This window comes from Peromyscus maniculatus, chromosome 22 (assembly GCF_049852395.1).
Source record: "Peromyscus maniculatus bairdii isolate BWxNUB_F1_BW_parent chromosome 22, HU_Pman_BW_mat_3.1, whole genome shotgun sequence".
Taxonomy (NCBI): Eukaryota; Metazoa; Chordata; class Mammalia; order Rodentia; family Cricetidae; genus Peromyscus; species Peromyscus maniculatus.
Window position 1 is genome coordinate 11,806,211 of NC_134873.1, and position 19,069 is coordinate 11,825,279.

Genomic DNA, 19,069 nt, shown 5'->3' on the forward strand with positions numbered 1-19,069 from the left:
AGATTTATTTATTTATTATGTATACAGAGGAGGGAGCCAGATCTTATTACAGATGGTTGTGAGCCACCATGTGGTTGCTGGGAATTGAACTCAGGACCTCTGGAAAAGCAGTCGGTGCTCTTAACCTTTGAGCCATCTCTCCAGCCCTAAAAGCATCTTTTAAAAGCAGACCTGGGTTTGGCTCCTAGCACCCCCATGGTGGCTTACAACTGCTTGTAACTCTAGTTCCAGGGCATCAGATACCCTCTGGCTGCCTCCAGGCATTTGCACACATGTAGTACACAGAAATGCACACAAGCACACCTATATGCTCACATACATTTAAAAAGAGAATACATCTTTTCAGATTTACTATGTTTTAATTTACTGGGGGTGGGGGTTCAAGTATGCTACAGAGCACACGTGAAGATCAGATGACAACCATGAGAATCAACTCTCCTACCACGTGGGCCCGGGGAATCGAATTAGGTTGTTAGCCTTCACAGCAAGGGTCTTCATTTGCCGAGCCATTTTTCTGACCTAGGACATCATCCTCTGTGCCTTGAGGCAGGAGGCTCTGGTGTCTAGACACAGGAAAGCATGCTTTGGACTGCAGTAGTAATAGTGTGGTGGAACCCTAATGATTTTGTTGCTGTTTTAAATCTGGGTTTTGTCAGAATTGAATTGTAAGGTACCTGGTTTGTGTTTGAAAATTGATTGGTGTTCTGCAAACCCACATAGCTAATGTCAGAGGTGATCTCTCAGAAGGACACCACAAGTTAAAGGTTCCATTGACTGTGGTGACGGTTTGTCCACTATTGAGCCTGTAGAGGAGGGAGATTTTCATACTGGAAGGAGGGGAGTTAGGGATGTGGAAGTCCCAGAATGACATTTTCTGCCTCCTCTGGTTTCCCTCCCTCCTTTCCTGGGGTCGAGGTATCCTGGGCTGCACACGAACAGTGAAAGTGGTATTTAAACTTAGGAGCATATTTGATCTAAGTGTGGGTCCCTTGTGAACTGTGAGTAAAGAAGATAATTCCTGGAGCCCTTCTGGTCTTTCCTTGTGGAGCCTTGTTTACAGGATAGCAATGGAAAATAGTGGTTTTCTTTTGGGGGACCTGAGTAGATAGAATGACCATCTGTAGAAGCAAAAAGAAACTTTGGGAAGGGCAAGGTGGTGCACACATTTAATCCCAGCACTCAAGAGGCAGAGGCAGGTAGATCTCTTGAGTTCGAGGCCAGCCTGGTCTACAGAGCAAGCTCCAGGACAGCCAGGGTTACACAGAGAGACCCTGTCTTAAAAAAGAAGAGGAAGAGGAAGAAGAAAGAAAGGGAAATGAGACAGGGTTGGGGTATGTGTCCTGGAGGGGAGATGCCTCTGGAGCCGGATCAGTCCTCGCTTTCTAGCCTATCTAGACCCAACCCTAAGCTGCTAAACTTCTTTCGAGTAACAGAACCAGCATAGGGCTGTCGCTGTCAAAGTGAGTGAGAGGACCGAGCAGACGCCATAGCAGGCCGCTCAGTCTTCTCAGAGATCAGGCCTCAATTTCAGTTTCCTGAGACTTGAGCAAGCAGTTTCTGGGAGGGCCGTGAACAAAAGACATAGTCCTTGTAGTAGTTCCCTTTCTGCATGTATTTCTGACTGTTCAAGGTTCAGCCAATTGTTTACTGTCTGGGACCCCTCACCAACTTAGAGCTACGTGCATGGGTCAATGTGAAAGCCTGGGCCACTGAGCAGACCGCACAGTCAGTACATGCTAGGCCAGCCAGCCTCCATGGCAGCTCAAGGACAAAGCCTGGAATTGTCCACACCTGCCCAAAAATGGATAATTGTAACCCCCAACTAACCCTAGCATAATTGCCACTCACATAAACCAATCCTGAATCTGTTCTTATGTAGTCTGTAGACCCTAAGCCTCCTTTGCTTTAAAAATCCTGCCCCATTGCTGCTCAGGGTCTCTCCTGCTCTGCTGCTGCATCAGACGTGCGGAGAGTCCCAAGTTAACTCGTAATAGTAAAAGACTCTTTGCTTTCGCATGGGATTCGGTCTCTTGGTGGTCTGGGGGGACTCTGGCTACAACAGTAAGGTCTAAGGGTTGTGTACTCTCATCGATTCTGTCTGCTCCCAGTTGTTGTTTTCAAGAATTTCCCCTACTGCTACCTGTCACACTCAGGATATTTCCTGCCTTCTTCTTTTTTTTTTTCAACTGGGAAAGAAAACAAACCCAATCTCTAGAAAAAGATCTCTAGACAGTAAAACAGTGAACAAAGGCATTGCAGGCAAATGCTCAGAGAAAGAGGAAGGGAAAATTCTGCCCGTGAGAGGACACGGATCCTTTACAGGGGTTGGGAGAAGTTACCTGGCTTTGCTTCATGGTTCATGATACCTCTACATACTTTACTAGAATGAAAGAAAAAGGCCAACTCTCCTGAGGGAGTAGGTTTACAATGACACTTGTCTCCCTGAGCATGTGAACTGAGGTGAAGGCCTTAGGAGCTAGGTACTAATTGCTTATAACAGAGATCATGGCTGGGCAGTGGTGGCGCACGCCTTTGATCCCAGCTCTTGGAAGGCAGAGGCAGGCCGATCTCTGTGAGTTCAAGGCCAGCCTGGTCTGCAGAGTGAGTTCCAGGACATCTAGGGGCTACACAGAGAAACCTTAGGGTCTGTTGCTCTTAAGAGGGGAATTTTGCTCCTTGGTTTTGGCCTTTTTAACTTTTCGTCTCCATGCAAGTGTCTGTGTGTAGAACATGAGTGGAAGTAGGGACACAGGAAACTGGGGTGCAGATGTGACTGAAGTGGTGGCTGTTGGGGTGGCGGTGTTTTCTGGATAGTGTGTTGATTTGAAATGTACAGTTCCTGTGAAGGCCAGGCTGAGGGAAAGCCTTCAACAGTGTGGGTCCTGTGGAGAAAAGGTGTCTGTATTCCCCGAGTGTAGGTGAGAATGTTTAAAGGAAACCTCTACCCTAAACCAGGGCCATGTGACAGGCCCAAGGCCTCAAGAAATGTGCTGTCCATGGAGTTCCTGGAAAGCAGCCAGCTGCATCGTGTGCCTGGAGCCCAGAGATTCAAAGACCCCCGGAATCTGGCGTATCTCTCACTTTGCAGTTTACAAAAACAAAAAGCAGTTTCTGTGTCTGGTGGAGCCAGACCCTTCTCCCACCTACTCCCTACCACAGACACTGATTTCCAGGCCCTGTAAGGCTCACTCTCCTGTACCCTGGGATACTGAGCCCCAGGGTTTGGGGGCACCATTTGTAAGAGGGCCCCAGACCTTAGCACACCTGACACCATGACAGAAGTGCCATCCAGCTGTGAAACAGCACACAGACAGCACCACTAGCCAAAACCAAAACAAGACCTCACCCATCGAAGTCCATAGTTCCGAGAGAGTCTTTAAATATTCCAACAGGAATCAGAGAATCTGGGGGAAGGAGAGGCCCAGCCCAGTCCTTGGGCTGTTGTTTAGGGTGGCAGGTGAGTTTGCCAACCAGGGTGACTGTCATAGCTACTGAGAGATGCTGGGAAAACCTGACAGACAGCAACTGCTTTGATGTTAACAGGCCCCTCAGTTAACCATTTGTCCCAGGTTTGATACTTAACAGGGATTTTTGCTATTATTTGGGATCAATTTTTCACTATAAATTCCACTTCCTCTGTGACTTGACTAATTGTAATTGCTTATTTGAGTATTTTTATGTTATTGGTTGACTATGGGATTGAGAAAGCCTTGGGCACAAGCCTCATACCAAATTCCAAGGTGAGAAAATAACAGTGTAATAAGAAATAAGTCAGCAAAGGAAAATGAAAGAATAACTCAGTTTGACCTCAAAACAGAGAGAGCAGACATTTCCCCACCCCCTCAAGACAGAGTTTCTCTATGTAGCCCTGGCTATCCTAGAAATCACTCTGTAAACCAGGCTGGCCTTGAACTCACAGAGCTCTGCCTGTGTCTGCCTCCTAAGGCTGGGATTAAGGGCTTGCAGCCTGGCTGAGAGCATACATTTATTGGTCTGAGAAACTGAGGCCTTCAAATCTGAACATACTGTGCAGGGGCTGAGAATCAATTTTTCCAGTGGAGAGCAGGGAGGGGGAGGTCCTGGCTTCAACAGGCCCAGAAACCGGTTTTCTGAGCAAACTGATTTTCTCTTTATTTCTTTGTTTCTGTATTTTTCCTCTCTCTCTCTCTCTCTCTCTCTCTCTCTCTCTCTCTCTCTCTCTCTCTCTCTCTCTCTCTCTCCCTCCCTCCCTCCCTCCCTCCCTCCCTCCCTCTCTCTTTCTCTCTCTTTCTCTCTCTGTCTCTGTCTCTCTGGAAATTGCAAAGTGAAAAGCAAACCACATTGCCTGTTTTTTTAAAATTCTGTGGGAAGAAGGTTCCCTGAAGTCTTGAGCAGGTTGGTGGGCTTTGGGGTGATGGGGGCAGGGGATTTCCTTTAATGAGGCCCTCCCTCCTTATTCAGCGGGACCAGTCTGTTCAATGCAGCCTTTTGAATTGTTTCCATGGCAACTGAGTCTGGAATTCTCTAAACACTTGCTGTCACCCCACTGAGGCGGAAGAAATAGGAATTGTTATTAGCAAGTGGAGGCCTGGACAAATTATGCTTAAATGCACTTTCCCCCATATGGAGAAAGAAAGCTAGGGCACAGAGCGCGTAATTTCCTCGCTGTTTCACCTAGGAAAACTTGTCTCTTGTCATTAGAGCTCCAGGACCTGAGCTGGCGGAGGGCTCGCTGGCCGAGGGCTCGCTGGCCTATCAGAAAATTATTTGAGTGCGTGAACTGGCCAATGAGGAGTGTGTTTCTTAGGTGCAGAAAGCTGCCTGCAGGTCTGTTAGTTTCCTTGCCTCAGGCATGTATGTGTTCTTTGTAAGTAGATCTTAGATCCCATGCATGTATGTGTTCTTTATAAGCAGATCTTAGATCCCAGGCCTAGAAATCAAAGTCGCCTTCACTGACAGCAGGAGCGGCAGGGGGACACCAGGACACTCAGTGGCTGGAAATGGTACGTTCTGCCCTCATCGTGAATGTGAGGAGAAGGGATGCTCTGTGGGACCGGGACATCCAAGGCAGCGCGGAGTCTGCGTCTGTGACTCACCGGGCTGTGCTGGGCAGCGCTGCCCGGGTCCCGCTGGGTGGAGCTGGGTCAGCAGGCACAGCCGCAGTCCTGTCCCTTGCTGAGTGCTCCGTGCTGGGCACCCTCAGCCCGGGTGGTCTCTGCTTTCTGGACTTTGTAGGCAGAGAGAGGGTCGTGGGGAACCTTGGGATTCCGACTGCGGCTTATGTGGAGATGTGTGTGGCGGGGTGGACCTACGTGGATGGTGAAGGTTAGGACACTGGGTCTCTAACTGCTACTCTTTTCCTAAAATCTTGCCACACTCCTTGCAGTGTCTCAGGGTCCAGCTACCCAGAGCACCTGTGACTCTCATTGTAAAAAGAAAATGAGGCAGACACTATCTCGATGGACTGAGACCAATTTATGGGAACAACGAGGAACCTTTCCGGTACAAAGCTTGAGTGCCCGAGGGTCTGGGGGATATGCATATACACATAGATAGCCACCAGGAAGTTACAGCTACTTTTTGTGGTTGACCGGGACTTTCGGGGAGGGAGAGGGTTGTTTTTGATACCCGGACATATTGTTTCTGCACGTGAAGCACATGCGCTCTCCTGAAACTTATTTATTCTCAAACAACTTAACTGATACATTAGAGATTTAAGTCCTGTTTCTTTTCTTTTCTTTTCTTTTCTTTTCTTTTCTTTTCTTTTCTTTTCTTTTCTTTTCTTTTCTTTTCTTTTCTCTTCTCTTCTCTTCTCTTCTCTTCTCTTCTCGTCTCGTCTCGTCTCGTCTCGTCTTGTCTTGTCTTTTCTTGTCTTGTCTTTTCCTCTCCTCCCCTCCCCTCCCCTCCCCTCCCCTCCCCTCCCCTCCCCTCCCCTCCCCTCCCCTCCCCTCCCCTCCCCTCCCCTCCCCTCCCCCCCTCTCTCTTTCTTCACTTAGGAACTTTGTTAAAGGAATCCTCCTTGACTGTAGCTCAGTGGTTCTCAACCTTCCTAACGCTGTGACCCTTTAATGCAGTTCCTTATGTTGTGGTGACTCCCAATTATAAAATTATTTTTGATGCTACTTCGGAACTGTGATTTTGCTACTGTTAGGAACCGTAATGTAAATATCTGATATGCTACCCCCCGTGAAAGGGTCCTTTGACCCCCAAAAGGTCCACAGATTGAGAAACACTGCAGTAGCTCATGTACCCCAGACATGGAACATTTAAGACTACCCACTTTTCGGAATGGTTCAGAGGAGTGTAATTTTCTCCCTTTTCTTGCTGACTCTGTTAAGGAAGCTTTCTTTAATGCTTTGGGCTTTCCCTCTAATATTTTGGCTTCCTGGTTCTCTAAAGCCTCATCTCCACTATGTAGCTGATTGTCCAACATGTGGGGGACCTCCTTGACAATTTGGAATAGTGACAGGACCTTTCTTCCTTCTCTCTTCCATGCAGCTACTGACATTTTACAGCTTGCTTACCTTGTGGTTTTTCATTTAAGCTCTAATAAATTTGTCCTTGAGCTTTACAAACAAACAAACAAACAAACAAAAAACACCTTTTCTTTTGACTTGGAAAGCAACAAAAGCACATAGCATTTAATGTCTTTGTCTTGTTACTGTTGTGGTTTCTTCCTTCTGGGAAATTGAAAGCACGGCGTCCATGTGCTAAATCTACTGCAGTGGATTGTAGCAGTAGTGCAGCCTTGCAGAACCACCCCAGATTGTACTTAGAGCTGTTGTGTGACAGAATTTTCCTGGGGAGACTTGCATATCTACTCACCCCAAAAAAGAGCCCAGCATAGTCCAAATATTATTGAACCAGAGTCCAGTTGGTGAACCAATGCATGTTTATTTTGAGGCTGCTAACAGGATTATGGAGGGGGTTTACAAAGAGCAGAGACAGCTCCACAGCAGCTGCATCAGTAGAAAGCCCATCGCAGCGTGGGTGAAGACTCCTGGCCCTGCCACCCTTGATCTCCTCTACTAAGCTTCCATGCGGCCCCAGTGCCAAGGTCTCTTCCAGCAGTTTGGCTGGACAGAGGCTCTACCCTAGCGGCTGCTTACTCTCTTTTATACTGCTGGTGGAGGTGCTCAAGAGTCTTCTAAGGTCCAATTTTTTCTGGATATATGTGACTTTTTGTTTACCTGCTTAGGGGAAACATTTCAGTTTGGAGGAACATGCCGTATAAGAGCTAGTTTATTTTTTTTTTAATGATAAGGATTTGTTTTGACCATCTCATAGCATCAACACTGAGGACCATGTGATAATGATCAAAAAAGATGCCACCCCATCAAGAATACACAAATATGTGTACTTCTTGACTTATGTTTGAATTTTATGATAATGTGAAGATCTCACCAGTCCACAACACGAACCTGAGAACATCAGACCCCCCATTTTTAGGTTCTCCCAAGATGGGCACATTGAATTTAAAAATTCATGTTTTTTAAGCCTGGAGAGACAACTGAGAGTTTTAGAGCTCATACTACTCTTTCAGAGGTCCCATGTTCTTTTTGTAGCACACATATCTGGTGACTCACAATTGCTTAAAGTCTGGGTCCCGGGAGACTGGACAGTCTTCTCTGGCCTCTGAGAACACTACACTCACGTGCACCTGTGCACACACCACACGCAGATGCACACACATTAGAAATAAAACTGAAGTCTTTTAAAAAAGAAAAGAACACCTTATGCCCTTGTTGATGCTGTTTCTCCGGTTAGCCTATCATAAGGACTGGTGGCCAAGCTTAATTTATAAGGGCTTGTTTCAAAATTTTAAGTACATTGTAAAGTAAAAGGACTTTGGGCTAATTTTAGAGTTTTAATTTATGTGAGGACTCACTATTCTCTGTCTAGCTATTTTAAATTATATTTTTTAGTCTTTTAATATGTATACAAGGCCAGAGGTGTTGGAGTTCCTGAAGGTACTGAGTTACAGGCAGTAGATAGTCACATAATGTAGGTGCTGAGATTCGAACTGAGGTCCCCTGTAAGAGCAGGAAGTACTGTTGAGCCATCTCTCCAGTTGGGACCCACTTATCTTATAAGCAAATGTGGTACTGTGTTTACAATATAAAGGTATGAGCACACGTAGACAATGTTTATTTAATAGGTGCCATAAAAATAATTCTCAAAGCTTTTATGACTTTGTATGAATATGACTTGTGAGTTTTTAGGCTAGATTGTTAATTGATTTTTCTTTGTAGTCTTAATGAGTCCTAATCTGAAATGCATGTGGTTGAGGGCATGAGTTTTAATAGGAACAATGTAGAAAAGTAAGATGCAAGGAGACAGATGCCACCCTGATCTCTAAAAGCACGCAGCAACCATTTGGTTATGATTTTATTCATTTATTTTATTATTATTATTATTATTATTATTATTATTATTATTATTATTTTGTTTTTGTTTTTGGAGACAAGGCTTCTCTGGGTAACTGCTCTCGCTGTCCGGAAACTCACTTTGTAGACCAGGCTGGCCTTGAACTCACAGAGATTCCTCTGCCTCTCAAGTGCTGAGACTAATGGGCCACCACTGTCTAGCTTAATTATTTTTAAAAGTACTATTTTTTTATTTTGCTTTTAGAATTGCATACATGTAGAAAATATGTTTGAGCATATTCACACAAAACCTCATGCTTTTCCCTAACTTCTCCATCCCCCCCATATCTCACTAAACATTTTATTTATTTATTTATTTATTTATTTATTTATTTATTTATTTATTTATTTATTTATTTATTTTTGGTCTACTGTATCTTGCTCCTTTTATATGCATGCTTGTAAGGCCATGCACTAGAGTATAGCTGATTTATGAACAGCCACACCTTTAAAGCAAACTGACTCTTCCTTTCCTAGCAGCCATTAACAGTGAGTAACTCCTCAGTTAATGGTGTGGGGGTCGGTTATTCCAACCCCTCCCCCATCCAGGCTGGAATGTTGACTGCCTTGATCCTGTGCAGACAAACAGAAGTGCTGTTGTTTTATGCTGTAGTCCTGTAGTGTCCAGCCGACAGTTTTACTACGCACACTGGCTTTTGCAGTCCTTCTGCCCCTTCTTCCTCAATGTTCCCTGAGCCTGGGGGACCAGGGTGGGGGAATGGAGGCGTGGTGTAGATATCCCACTCATGCCCCAGCGCTCCACACACGGTTCTTCACTTCACGTTGACAAGTTGTGGGTTCCTGCATTAGGCAATGTTCACTGCACACAGAAACATCTCCCATGAGGATAAGTGTGGCACTTGTGACCATAGAGATAGGCATTTTGAAAGTGTTATCATACAGTAAAACAGATTTACTCCTCAGGCCTGTGACCTTTCCAGCTTTCAGTCAGATTTACAGGAACAGACATGTTTGTCCTCATGTGGAATGGGGCTTAAGTCCAGTCAGAATGAAATCTGTTGTTGTCGTCTTAGTTGACAACCTGTGGCTTCTGGGAGGGAGCATAGTGCCCTGTGGAGGGGACTGGTTTTGGACATTTATTATAGACATTTGTTGCAGTTAATAGCTTTGGTCTAGTGTTTACTTTAAAGTGTGTTTTAGAAATTATAGAGGTGACATGGTGAATTAGAACTTTGTCTAAGATCATGCGCCATCTTTGATTGTTTTATTATTCAGTGACTTTCTCAAATAAAAATGGTGTGATGACACATTTGAGAAGAGAGAATCTCAGCTGATAAACTGGTTCACCAAACTGGCCTGTGTGCATGCCTTCAGGGCATTTCCTTGATTGCTAATTAATGTGGGAGGGCCTACTCCAATGTGGGTGTTGCCATGCCTGGTTATGTGGGCCTGGGCTTGTACAGGGCTCTTCTCTGCTCTCTGCCTCAGTTCTTGCCTGCATGTTCTTTCCTTGAGTCTCCTGCTTTGGCTTGCCCAATTATTGAATGTGACCTTTATATGTATATGTACATATTTTACATATGATCACTTTCCTGCCCAAGTTGCATTTGGTCATGATGATATAGCAATGGAAAGCAAAATAGGACAAAAATAAAATGAATTGCTTGTCATGAGTCCTGTTTGATGTTTGACTAAGGACCGGACCAAAGAATCCAGCTATAAACCTTGTAATACTGACCTTTAGTGCAGTCACAGAACATCTGTTCAGGCTCCTAACAATTTGTAAGAAGTATTAAGTAGAGGCCTGATGAGATGGCTCAGCAGGTAAAGGCACTTGTTATGCAACCCTCATGGTCTGAAGTCAATCTCTAGGACCTTCCTAAGTTAGAAAGAAAGGACCAACTCCCACAAGCTGTTGCTGATTTTACTAGAGCACTGTGGCATCCTCACATTCTCCGCACAATACACATTAAATCAAGGTTTTAGAAAGGTGTACAAATACTGTCTACCAAACCAGATGATACAGAATCATCATCTAGAGAATATGTTGGGTTCTAGCCAGATAGCATCCCTCTGATGACCATGTGAAACTATTGCTAAGATTCTTTTTTTTTTTTTTTTTTTTTTTCAAAGATTTATTTATTTATTATGTATACAGTATTCTCCCTGCATGCCCTGCAGGCCAGAAGAGGGCATCAGATCTCATTATAGATGGTTGTGAGCCACCATGTGGTTGCTGGGAATTGAACTCAGGACCTTTGGAAGAACAGCCAGTGCTCTTAACCTCTGAGCTATCTCTCCAGCCCCATATTGCTAAGATTCTTAGGGGAAACAGATACTGATATTTTAACTTGGGGTATAGTTGTCATCAACTGTCTGAGAAATCTACCCTGTTCTTTGCAGCTATGGGGGGAAGGAATCATTGTAGATCTCGGTTCCCAGATACCAGGAGAACTATTTTGTCCAGCATTTCTAAGCACACACATTCTAAGGACTGCTGATATTGACTCCCTGGAGGGTATTAAACCATCAGAATTTGTGATGAAAGTTGTTAGAAAGACGCAGTGCAGAAAGAGAAATTAGCACAGTGGTGTGCCCAAGAGCTCATGTTATCTTGATGTTTCCTTCCCAGAAAGCTCCAGTTTACTTTTAGCATTTGTGTTTGGGGGAATCTTCGTCTGTATGAGGAGTAGAGTGTGATGACTGTAGGTAAACTGCATGTTTTGCAACTCTGTGAGTTTGGTGTCCTGGGTTTTGGCACCATAAATGTTAGTAAATTGCACCAAAAATGTTAGTAAACTGATTGCAAAAACTCTGGGTTTGGTACCCCAGGTTCCAGCACCAAAAATGTAGGTAAATTGGTTGCAGAACATGAGTTTTGCATCTCTGTGGGTTTGGGGTCCTGACTAACTGGGGAGTCAGGCAACACCTTGAGCTGTGTAGCACAGCTGTGATGGCTGAAACTGCAAGGAGAGAGTTCAGCCCTGGAGGGTGAGGTATCCCAGACACCTCCAGCTGCTCAGAACAACAGCTCTGCCCTGAAGGTGTCACGAACCCCTAGAGCTGCTTAGCACAGCGCCGACAGCTGGGACTGCAAAGAAACAGCCCAACCCTGGAAGGGAAATTTTTCTGACTTCTCAGAAGAGTCAGGCCTGGAACTGCTTCATCAGGGAAGGGTATCCTGACTCTGGGAAAGTCAAGGTATACCTGGTGTGATGGGGGATGGTCTCCCCGCAGGATATAGCAATCCTGCTCTTCCCCTGGAGAGCCTCTACAGCTGAGCTTTGCTCAGCCCCCACTTAAGGGGATTTCCTAGCAGAGCTCTGCTTCTCCAGCCTAAGATGTTGCTTCTTTTGCTTCACTCTGTGAAAGGGGAAACCCCTGCAGAAATGGAGCAATCTCCTCCAGCTCCAGAAAACAGTGTTACTGATAGTGTTACTTATAGTAACACTGTTTTCTGGAGTTACTCTCTGTGTTACTCTGTCCACTGAGGGACGTCTGAGCAAAGATCTTCTGCTGTTCAGCTCCTCCTTGCCCTGCTCTTTCAGCTCTCTCTCTCTCTCTCTCTCTCTCTCTCTCTCTCTCTCTCTCTCTCTCTCTCTTGTTTTGTCCACTGGGGGACATTTCAGCAAGGATCTTCTCTACGCCATTGAGGAAGAGATTTATTTGGGAAGGAGGAGTCCAGGAGAGTAGCTGCCTCTACCAGGGTGGAGAGAACTGCCTTTTTTTCTAACTGACTATGCAGGGTGCTTTACAAAGGAAGTCTTGGGGGTGAAGTCAACCCCGGGCTCAGGGTTTTACTATCCTGCTCTGTGACTGGCTGGTTTCACAAGTCAGTTGGCCAGGGGCAGAGAGATGGCTCTGATCTGACTGAGCCAAACTGTGTTTCTTTCTGCCCTGATCTGAGCCATCTTTCCCTAGCTCTGGGCTCCAGGGTCAGTGTGGGTTTCTTTAGCCAGCCGCTTTTCCCTACAATGACGAAGACAACTTGTGGAACATAGTGTCATGTCAACTTCTTATTAATTCTGTGTACATCTCCAGTACCATGAGGCTCACTTTCCTGGAAATATATGTGTGTGCTTTTAGGAGTCAGTGAGCTTTGAGGATGTGGTTGTGAAGTTCACCAAGGAGGAGTGGGCTCTGCTGGATCCATCCCAGAAGAAGCTGTACAAAGATGTGATGCAGGAAACCTTGAGGAACCTGGCTGCTATAGGTACACGTGAGCATTGCCTTTGCTAGCCCATCACAAGATAGTATTTCTAGCTTATCAGTGTTGATGTATGAAATGGAATATGGGAATGGAAATGGGGTGCATATATCAGATATGCTCACTTAAACCTCAATCTAACTGGCATCCAATATTTTCTCTATAATTAATAATTGGTAATTTCTCTGGGTCTGCATTTTAGGAAAGAAGTCAGGCAAACAGAAGGTTTTAAATGAGTACGAAAATCTCTGGAGAAAACTAAGGTAATTTGTTTCCTAAAAGATAATGATATTCCCAAATGGTGATACAATAGAACATTTTACTGAGAAGTAAAAGATGCATTTGATATCCAGGTCAGACTAATTTCATCTCAAGAAAATTTCTTCCAAAATTTGTGTCATAAACACCAACACTAGAAGATGCTGAATATTGTAATGTTGAAAACAACTAGAATGTCATGTGTTTTCATAGTTCATATATACAAACTTTAAGCCATACAGAATGTCTTTGTTTGGCTTTGTATTGCTGTGCTGATGACCATAAGCCAAAGGAACATGGGGATGAAAGGATTAATTACACCTTATAGTTAGCAGTCTATGATCAAGAGAAGTCAGGATATGAACTCCAACAGGGGCCTATAGGTATGAATAGAAGACAGAGGTTGTAGAGGTATTCTATTTACTGTCTTGCTCCCCTTGGCTTGCTCAGTTTGCTTTCTTATATATCACATGACCACCAATCTCAGAATGGCTCTGTAGGCTGGATGCTTCCAGATCCATTAAGAAAATCTTCATAGGCTTCCCTATAAGCCAATCTGGTAGGGAGCATTTTCTCAGTTGAAGTTAACTCTACATTTCATTAAGCTTACAAAATACTAACCAGAACAATTGACCCCTTGTCAACTTGACACACAAACATATCACTATTAAACCACAATCTTTCCTATTTCTTTGTCCCCAAGATGTCATGTTGATATCTAAATATAATTTAAAACATAAGAAAGTGTCTTACAAAATTTCAACATTTGTAAGTGTAAGTTCTCCTTCAAAACCAAATGTGTCTTTAAAATGTTGAAAATCTCCAACATGTGGGCCCCTGCAATATTAAAAAAATAGTTACATCATTTCTTACTCTAAAAGGCAAGCCGCAGTACATAGTCACAATCAAAGCAAAGCAAAACCAACCTCCTTCAGTATCAGTAATTCAGTGTCCCATCTCTGAAATCGACACACCTGGGCTCCCAAGGTCTTGTATCCACTTCCCCAGCTCTGCCGCCAGCAGCACACAGATTATCTTCTACTCTCAGGCCAGTACCATACCACATTGGCTACTGTTCTGGGTGCTTCCATCCTAGTGCTATTGCCAGCATGCTGTGGTGTCCACTGTAACTGAGGCTCCACCTTCTCCTATGTAGACAGAGGGAAGGGTTACTCAGCTTACATGGCCTGGTCATAGTCCACAATTAAGGGAAGCCAAAGCAGGAACTCAAGGCAGGGCAGGGGCCCAGAGACAGGAACTGAGACAGAGACCCATGGAGGAAACTGCTTACTTTACTCTCCAGGGCTTGCTCAGACAAAAAATAAGGAAATTATATATTTTCTTATATAATCAGCACCACCTGGTGCCTGGGGGCAATACAACCTCCAGTTGGCTAATCTGTCCCACATTGATGATTGATTACAAAAATGCCCCCACAGATTTGCCTAAATATGATCTAATGAAGAAATTTTCTTAGCTGAGATTTCTCTTCCAAGATGATTCTACATTGTGCCAAGTTGACAGAAAACTAACCAGAGCACACCTCATCATTTCTAATGTTATACAGGGGGACCAAAAGATTGCCTAGTTGTTATTAAGGGCTGGCAATACAATCATAATGGCCTGAATTTAATTCCCAGAGCCCACACAAAACAACACATCTCTATAATCCCTGTACTTCTAAGAGATACCCTGCTTCACTGACATGGAAGGACACAGTACTCCTGAAAGCTATCCTGAGCTCCTCTCACATACCATAGCACACATGCACACTTACAAACACAGTAAATGGACACATTTTTGAAACTTAATGCAGTTGATTTATCTACACGCCATGGGGACAAGTTGGGAATGAAAAGAAGATAGAATTTGCTGATTTGTACTGTCACTTTATGTCATGGATATACATGCATTTAAAAATAGAAGATTGTCTGGGTTGTGGTGGTGCATGCCCTTAATCCCAGGACTCTCAAGGAAGAAACAAGTAGATCTCTATGAGTTTGAGGCAAGCCTTGTCTACAGAGTTAGTACCAGGGAAGTCAGGGCTACACAGTGAAACCCTGTTTTGAAAAAAACAAAATCATGATTTTGATTGATGCCATTGAACATCCAAACATCCAAAATGTGCATAAGATTTTAATTTAAATTTGGGTTGAAATGCTTATGAATATTTAATGTTCTCAAAGAGACATACTCCACCATACATGAATATCATTGTTTCTATTGTAACTCTCCTCAATCATCTTGGAGAGCATGCAGTCCAAACATTTTATAAACTTTTCCCAGCATGAAACCAACATTTCTTTTGTTCAGTCATTAATAGACAAAGTATTAATCATGTACTGTTCACTTGTTTTGCAACAGCCAATTGGTAGAGAAATTCTGTGAGTATAAAGAAAGTCGTCAGTATGCAAAAATCTTCAGCTGTATTCCAAAGCATTCTATGAACCTGAAATCTTGTCCAGGACTTACCACATGTGATAAACATGTGTGTGGAGAAGGAAGCATTGGCCAGTCATCTCTAGGTGCACCCCTGAACCATCAAACAGGACCCAAACCTCATGAAGACCAGGAAAATGGACGGAAGTTGTATAAACATAAGGAGTTTGGGGGCAGCTCCCGTTCTCTGACCCTTCAGATGCATAAAAGTGCTCACACTGGAAAGAAACCTAAAAATAAGGACTACAATCGCCAATCTGGTCAAAGGAATGAAGAGCATGACCATGCAAAAAAATCTTACATTTGCAAGCAATGTGGGAAAGACTTCACCCATCCCAGTCTTTTACGAAGTCACGAAAAAATTCACAGTGCTAAGAAGCCCTATGTGTGTGAACTGTGTGGGAAAGGCTTTGCTCGGTTAGGTAACCTTTCAAGACATAAGATGAATCCGAATTGTGAGAAGGCTTTTCTGTGCAATCATTGTGGGAAAACGTTTTCTCGTTCTGCTTGCCTTCGAAGACATGCAAGAATTCACAGTGGTGAGAAACCCTATGAGTGTGAACAGTGTGGGAAAACTTTTCTTCATTCTGTTTACTTTCAAATTCATAGAAGGAGTCACACTGGAGAGAAACCTTATGTATGTAAGCAATGTGGGAAAGCCTTCACAGCTTCTCGTTACCTTCATATACATGAACAAAATCATACTGGGGAAAAACGTTATGTATGTAAGCAGTGTGGGAGTGCCTTCTCATTCTGGAATCAATTTCAAAAACATAAAGTAACTCACAGTGGTGTGAATCCCTATGTTTGTAAGCAATGTGGCAAAAACTTCACTTGTTCCGGTACTCTAAAAACACATGAAAGAATTCACACTGGTGAGAAGCCCTATGAGTGTAAACACTGTGGGAAAACTTTTGCTCATTTTGGTAACCATAAAAGACATGAAAAAATTCACACTTCATAGAGAACCTATGTATGGAAGCCATGTGGGGAAACTTTCAATTCCAGAATAGAATGCATACTGGAGAGAAAAACCTACAAGTGTGAGCAGTGTGTGAAGGCTTTTGCTTGTTCTTCCTCCATTTTGGAGCCATGAAACGAATCACTATGGAGAGAAACCCTACGTGTGTTTGCAATGTGGGAAAACTTTCAGCTCTGACAATTCTCTTTGAAAACAGAAAATAACTCTTACTGTAGAAAAATCCTATGAATGTAAGCAATGTGGGAAAGCCTATAGTCATTTATTTGAGGCTCAAGTATGTGAAGGAATCCACAGCAGCAACAGACCCTATGAATGTAAGACATTTGGGAGAGGCTATTTGAAGATATCTCATTTGACATTAATTCATAGTAGAACTAATAAGGGTGTTTGTAAGTAACGTGAAAATGCCTCCTCTTTGTTAGGTCTCACAGAAATCAAACCACAGAAGACTGAAACAGCTTATGCTAGTATTGTGGGGGAATGTCAAAGAAGTCTTAATAGAGAGAAGTTATTCTTCTGAATCAATGTAGCTGTTAGTACTAGAAGATCCCTTCAAATACATGGAAGCAGACACAGGACAAAAGCCTTTTGGAGAAAAGCTGCAAGTAACATGATAAAGTCGTCTGTATTCTTGTCATTGTGGAGAAGATATGAAATAGCTCACACTGGAGAGAAACCTTATGCACACAATGCAAAAGACATTATAGTAGTCATTTTGGAGATAAACCCTTCATTTATAAGGAATCTTAGAAATCTTTGTCATCCCAAGTTCTTTTATAAACATGAAAGGACTCACCAAGGGTAGCCTAATTTGTGGCATCTCCATTTTCACGTTGGTAGCACTTTAAAGAATGTATTGAAAGAACTCCTGACATTGGAAAGTATGTGGGAACATTTCTTGGTTCAACTCAAAAATTAAGAAATAGCAATGTTTGGGAAACAAATTTCATTAAGAGATATTTGATTTTAATCAGACAATTTCACCCACTGAGTCTATGTTCCCTTCCTTCCTTTCTGGGTGTGTTAGTGTGTGTGTGTATATATTTGCTAACTTTTAAAGATTTATTTCATGAGTGGGTATTTTGCCTGCATCTTTGTCTGTGCTGCACATATGTGCCTGATGCCTGATGAGGCCAGAAGAGGGCACTGGACCCCCGGGCTGGAGTTACAGATAGTTTTGAGCCTCTATGTTGCAGTGCCAGAAATTAAGCCCAGGTCTTCTAAGCTTCAGCCTGTGCTCCTTACCACTGCGCCATCTCTCCAGCTCCACCTCCTGCCTCTTTGAAGCAGGCTCTAGCTTAGAAGCCACTGTTAGCTACCTTGATACTTATTATGTAGCCTCGGCTGGCCTCAAGCTCACTACAGACTTCCTGTCTTCTATCATAACATGGTTAAGTAGTATTTTGACAGGGAATATAAAATAATACACAGAAAAACAGTTATTCTTCACTTGCGCATTACTCCATTTTAAGCAAACACCTTTTCTCTTTATCCTTGTCTAGTCTACTCACGAAAATATGTAAATGTAGTCACCTTTTGCTCCAACCTAATATTACATTTAGATTTTTAAATTTTTTACTGATTTTATTTTTTATTGAAAATAAATTTTTCAAAAAAAAAAAGAAAATAAAATAAATTTTTCATGCATTATATTCTGATCATGTTTTCCCCTTCCCTTTCTCTTCCTAGATCATCTCCTTATCCAACATCTCACCTTCCTTCTCTCTCTGTGTAGAAAACAAGCAGCCGAATAAAACAAACTAGAATAAAGCAAAACAAACAAAAAGTAACAAGAAACATATGCACAAACAGACACACACAGACTCAAGCAATATGCATCAAAACCTAAGATTTGAAAGCATATAATAGATGTAAAAGACCAGTAAGATAAAAATGATCCTAAGCAATACAAGACAAATCTCTAGAATGATCATTGAGTTTGTTCTGTTTGGCCATCTATTGCACGGCATTGGTCTACATGGTTTGTCTACCCAGTGCAACTCTGTTGGGGAAAACTAATTTTTCCCTAGCAAGTGGCTGTCAATTAGACATAGCTTCTTGGTAATTTAAGTTTTCAAATGTATCTGGGAGTGATAGTTCATGGCTATAATCTTGGCACTCTGAGGGAAGAGGCAGGAGGATTTCAAGTTCAAGGCCAATCCTTGATACAGAGTGAGTTCATGGTTATCAAGGACTATGTAGGAGGACACTTTAGATTTTATTATGTTTTAAAATTATGTGTCTGCTTGTGGGTATGTGTCTGAAGGTACCTGTAAAGGCCAGAAGTGCTGGATACCCTGGAGCTGGAGTTACATGCAGTTATGAATTTCCCAACACAGGTTGCTGGGAACTGAAGTCCAGTCCTCTGTAAGACTGGTAAGAACAGTATACCCTTAACTGTTCGGCAATCTCTCTAGCTCCTAAATTACACTTTTGCCTGATTATATAAGGTGGTTTCTATAGGACACAGCCTTAGAGCCTAGGTCTTTTCCTCAGTGTATTGTATTTAAGATTCATCCATGATGTATATGTCAAGACTTTCTATTGTTTAGTGGGTGGTATGCCCTCTTGAAGAAGAACCAAGAGTTCACTTTGGTGAACCTAGTATGTTGATTCATTTGTTAAGATCTTGGCCCTCTTTCATCTGTGTGCTGTGGTTTCCACCACAGAACCTCTGCAGGTACTATTTTATATTTGCATCTCCAGGTACACAATACTTTAATAATTGACTGTTTAAAAGATTTTTTGCCCATTGTTAATCATTTAACTTCACAGGCTTTGGTATACATTTTTATCATTACTTTTATTTGTGTGTGC

General features: G+C 43.0%; 1 pseudogene across 1 annotated transcript; it reads left to right on the top strand.

The window, feature by feature from the left end:
• The first annotated feature begins 4,716 nt into the window (after positions 1-4,716).
• Positions 4,717-17,864, top strand: LOC102925422 (uncharacterized; annotated as a pseudogene). The gene is made up of 4 exons (XR_013047452.1): positions 4,717-4,982; positions 12,453-12,579; positions 12,776-12,836; positions 15,196-17,864. The product of XR_013047452.1 is annotated as an uncharacterized LOC102925422 (transcript).
• Positions 17,865-19,069: the final 1,205 nt, after the last annotated feature.